This window comes from Centruroides sculpturatus, unplaced genomic scaffold (assembly GCF_000671375.1).
Source record: "Centruroides sculpturatus isolate CEXI.00-Female unplaced genomic scaffold, Cexi_2.0 scaffold623, whole genome shotgun sequence".
Classification (NCBI taxonomy): Eukaryota; Metazoa; Arthropoda; class Arachnida; order Scorpiones; family Buthidae; genus Centruroides; species Centruroides sculpturatus.
Window position 1 is genome coordinate 193313 of NW_019384836.1, and position 5442 is coordinate 198754.

The window sequence follows — 5442 nt, forward strand, 5'->3', positions numbered from 1 at the left end:
TTTTTATTAAAGTTGCCCCTGGTATAGGGGCAATACTAATGGGGCAAGATAGGCACGTATATAAAATTATGTTATTAACGATGTATAAGTTGGAATTCACTATTAAAACAAAGAAATACAAATCCAACACCCATTTAATATTATTACAACGAAATGCAAGTTCAAAGACATATATACATGAATAACAAATGCAAACATGTTTTCATTTATCATCTGTTTGATTTTTATCCTTTGCTTCTAATGTGGCTTTATATGGAATTGAACGAAAATGAAAATTTGCTTGATAATTCAACTACGCTTGTTGGAGAACAATAAAAACACTACACTCAACAAGCCACCAATAAAACTCAACTGCCTAACCTATAATCGAAGTTTTTTTTAATTTGTTTTTTAAAAAAAGCGCTTGACAAACTTGCCCCGCATGCCGAAGTTGCCCCGATCTCCCCTATAAGAAGTTCATGAAATGGCCAGCTAGAAACCCCGGAGAAAGATTTCAAATATTCGTAAAACACTTGAGTATGACATATCCAGGTACCGAAAAAACACCTTAATGGATAGAACCAGAGTGTGTTCCCACCGCACCAGTTTTTAATATAAAAAAGAAAAAAAACAGGCCAACACAACAAAGAAAATGACTAATAAGACAAAGAAAAGAACGTCCACAGGTGCTGAGGAATCGACTTCGTCAGGGAAGAAACGTATAAAAAGGAAAAAACAAAATCACTAACATTTAGTAATAATTTCAATACAGTAATACCCCGACTTACGCGAACCCGGAGTTACGCAATTTTCAAATTTCCTCGATTCGTCTTTCGTTTGAGCGCCACGCACTCTTGATTACTGACTCCACCCATACTATTGTTCAGCTTACATGTTCGGACGTATCGTGCGGAATCGACGCATAGCTACTATTTATTTTGTGTTTCTTATTTCTACGGAGACTTGAGAGAATCTATGTGGTGATTTCTTGTTACCGTGAACGAATCAAAAGACGAGATGAGATTAATGAGAACATTTACTAGCTTACATACATTCGACTTGGATTTTATACAAATTGCGAAATTATACCCCGACTTACGCGGTTATCGCTCGGTTCCACCTATCGCGTAAGTTCGTGGTATTACTGTAATCTACTAGTATAGGTTACGTTAGTTTAGGACACGTGACCGCTCCGTTCGAACCATCGGTTATCGCGCAGTCTCGAGAAGAGTTCGAAATGACGTCCGGAAATTCCGCCATTTTGGCACCATAGGTAAAAATAACCCGTTTTTGTTCAGGAATTTATTCCTGGAAAAGTTTTAGACCATGTGTAAGATAGAAAAAAACAATACAGTAAAACATCGATTATCCGACTCAATTGGTACTCGGATTGGTCGGATAACTGAAAAAATAACATAACCGAAAAAAATGAAAAAATGCATTATTAGTATAGTATATTAGTATGTCCCATGTAATTAGTATATCGCTATTAACCAACTTCGCGTTGAATTTTCATCGATGTTAAAAATTATTTTTAAATTATTTTATTGCTCACAAAACAACCACTCATAATTAGAAAATTAAGACTCCTTTAAATACTGGCCGCCCTTCAATGGTCGAGCCGTTGATGCCAACTAAAATTTAACAAAAATAATATTAAAGTAGCCAAGACATAGCCAAATATTTTAGCGCCACATCGCTAGCGGACATTTGAAATTTGCCGACTAGAACGGTCGGTTAACCGATGTGACGGTTACTCGGTGGTCGGATAAGCAATGCTCTACTGTAGAATTTCTCGGCTATGTCATCAAACACAGAACAAACTAATACTATTTTTTGTTTTTTTTTTAGGTTCAAGAACTCGGGAATGAAGAAAAATAGAATTTATCTTTTTGAATAAATGAAGATGAAGAAAAAAGAAGGAACTTCGGAATAAACTGAGCTAAACTTACAGCGAAAGAGTCTTTACAAGCAAGGTAAAAAGGCACCAACTCGAAATTCTTTTGTGAGTATTAAAGATTTTTTTACATCCATAATTCTAATCCTTAGCGTAACGGTTAGACACAGACATGAAAAGAAAGTTTACTTAAACATTTGAAATGTATAAATAAACGTTTTATTTCAATAATTGATATTTTATAGATTTAATATTCACTTAACAATAAGAATATCGGCCCGTAATTTCGTTAGATATTGACATTTCATTGAGACTTAATCGAATTTATTTATTTTTTAGTGTGATTAATCAATTTATATAGAATTAGATGTAATGTTATTCAACGTAATTGAAATTGTTATTAACGGAGACCGTTGTAATTTATATTTTAGAGCTTATCACACAGCAATCAAGTATACAGTTATTTACAATTGTAAGAAATTTTCTAATTAGCAAAGTGTAATAAATTGCTTTGAAATACTCGATTGCTGTGTTTGGTAAGACTTAAAATATAAATTAAAAATACGTCGAATAATAATGTAAGGGGAAGAAACGGAGTTATTATTTATAGATCTGGTCATACTGTTTATTTAAAATTATCGAAACCGTTCAAATTAAATCAATTTATTTGAATAAAAATAAGTTTAAATTAGATAAAGGTTGAAGCTAACGGTTCTTTGCATCGTTACTTCCTATTGGATAATACAACCTCACGTGGTCACGAAGAAAACAGTTTTAAACACGTTTGTAATAAAGTGACACGATGCGGCTATTTTTTTTTTAAGTTTAAATTTTAAAATTAATAAAGTAACTTAAGTAATACGCCATTTGCAAACATATTTAATTTATAACTTTTATTTCTAGACGTTACCATTTGGCTTAGATTATTTAGGCCTATACTCTAGTTTTATATACAATGTATAAGGCAGGGGTGGCCAAAACGTGGCGCATTGGACGATTACAAGTGGCGCTTCAGTTAGTTCTGAGCAAAATTGCCAGATTTGGCTTTTATGCGATTAAGAATATTTTATAAAAAAATAAATTTTTTACGGTCTGTCATGGCAAGTTCATTTGTTGCACAATTCGTTACAGTCTATTTTGCAGATAAAATGAGTGTTCTCCACATAGTAAATTACAGTGAATGCACGTATTTTGAGTCTTGCGATCTTTATTTCCGATCAGTTTACAGGCGTGTAAATGGCCGAAAACATTTATTGTGATTAAAGTTATTCCAAGCTGATCTCGTTCTCAGTGCCAATAATTGTGGTGCAGAGTAATCTTCACCAAACGAGACTCTGGCAGCAACAGCACCATCATAAAGCAATAGCCCTCTCGTACAGGAGATTATTGTTGACTATTGTAAATTGGTGCTTCAATAAACTGTCATAAATGAATTAATTCAACTGCGTGATAAAGTTATTCCCTTTTCTCTCCTAAGCGAAGCAGATTTATTCTTATCTCTATTTATCAACCCCTAACATTGAACGTAAGATTGTACAAAAAGTGTTCGAGTTATATGGCGCATTTGAACTCGTCTGTCAAAAAATTGGCACATGGTATGCAAAAGGTTGGCCACCCCTGGTATAAGGGTTATCTAAAAGTCATCTGTTATTAGTGACGCTCGCCTCTTCAATTTCAACCTCGTGTAGTTCTGATCTTGTTAATAGTTCGGGGTCTTCGTTAAATCTAGATTTCATGACGTCACAGAAAGGGTGTGTGTTAGGCTGTGAGATATATACGGAATATGTTAGAATAGTGTTTTATTTTTTTGATAATCATTCAAAGTGATACCTTTTTATAGTTTAGAAAACTTTTAGTAATACTTTTCAGCAACTTTTAGTCGTACTTTTAGTAATTACTTTTCTGGCTATTATATATGACAGGGGAAAATTTATGGCAATCGGTCAAGAAATAATTCTTCCAAGATTTTTAATTTTGGACTCCGGTTTTTAAATCTTCGAGAAATACAAATAATTTTTTCACCCTGTTTGAAGCTTAATAACTCTTGTGCCTATTGTCGAAAATGTCTGAAATTTTGCAGTGAGGTTTGTGCATTACAGGGATTAAAGCTGCTAAATTTTGACGGTTACAGGAAGTGAAGAGATAAACGGATATCGTGTCATATTTCGAGTAGGGTTACGCTTAATGATGATTTTACTCGTAATTAGCATTTCCAATATTTTATAATACGTAGCCTACTCTCAAAATTAAGTTATTTGCCATTTTATAATAAGTTAGTACATGTAAATGTTTCATTCTTGAAGCCGAATTATAATTACCATAAACTTCGATCAGTACCCGAGAGAGGTAATTTGCTCATCATTGTGGTTCTTTAAACATGACTGTCGGTAGCTTTAGGTCAACACTGGAACGGAGGAAGGGGCTTATTACAAGTCGGACAAAGTCGAACGAAAAGAAAGGGGTTGAACTTTAATGGAGGTTCGTTTTGTTTCATTAAATTTTATTCAGTTTATGCGTTTTTTATTCTTTTATATTATTATTCATACAGTGAGAAAAGTTTTGCGAAGATTTGAGTTTTGTTCGACGTTCAAAGAAGAGTACGGAAACTTGGACAAACTGGGTAGAAAAAAATCGATATTTCGGATAACCGATTGTGTACGAAAAAATTTATTAATTTATCCCATGTTGAAATTTTTCGCCGTTGCGTGTCGCTTTGCATTGAATTTTCGTCGATGTTAAGCCTAACGAAGACTATTGTATAGTTAAAAATTATTTTTTTTATTTTGTACAAACAAAATAAATATATTGAAAAATATAAAAACAATAAAAAATTATACTTCAGAAGTTAATTTAGTATCAAAAACGTAAGATATTTGAGTAGCCCAGGATATAGCCAAAGATTGCAGCGCCACAGCACTGGCGAAAATTTAAATTTGCCGACTGGAATTCTTTCAGATAATTGACGTTTTGGATAAACGACGCTCTACTGTATTAATACTGTCTATCCTAACTAAATAGAGTTTCGTTTACATCATACTAGAGTTCATGCACCTCTTGNCCTTTTTGCTTATACGTCCGGTGTCGATGGTCAGTGATGACGGTAGTTAATCCCTTGGTTGCTGTTTTTTTGAAAGCCACCCCTTATCTGGGCCGAGCCCTCTTTATACTAATTTCGAGGGGGTGAGAAGTATGACGTTATTAATGATTTATCCGAACACCTGCTAGTGTGTTGATATTTGGATCTAGCTAGTTCGGACAAATGACTCAGAGAAGTTTGTTTAATTTATTGATATTGGTGTCAAGATGATATGATTTTATGATATAAATTTCTATAGGTTTGATGGCTCTCATCCATAAATTAACAATCATTTGACAATAATTTCTTTATCCTGGTCAACTATTTAGATATTGTTTATATCAAACGTCGTGTTTGACTATGAACAAGGCGATTTATTGCCGTAACCACGTGTTACGTGCAACCAAGAGGTGATAAGAAATATCTCTTATTCCCTTCTTGTTGATACTAACGTCTATAGAATAACTGTTAAACAAATAGAGATGATTTC

The 5442-nt window shown here is 33.6% G+C and overlaps 1 long non-coding RNA gene across 1 annotated transcript; it reads left to right on the forward strand.

The window, feature by feature from the left end:
* The first annotated feature begins 2980 nt into the window (after positions 1-2980).
* On the forward strand, positions 2981-4532 carry LOC111630224. Its single transcript, XR_002757477.1, has 2 exons — positions 2981-4354; positions 4425-4532. It is a non-coding gene; the product is annotated as an uncharacterized LOC111630224 (long non-coding RNA).
* The last annotated feature ends 910 nt before the right edge of the window (positions 4533-5442 follow it).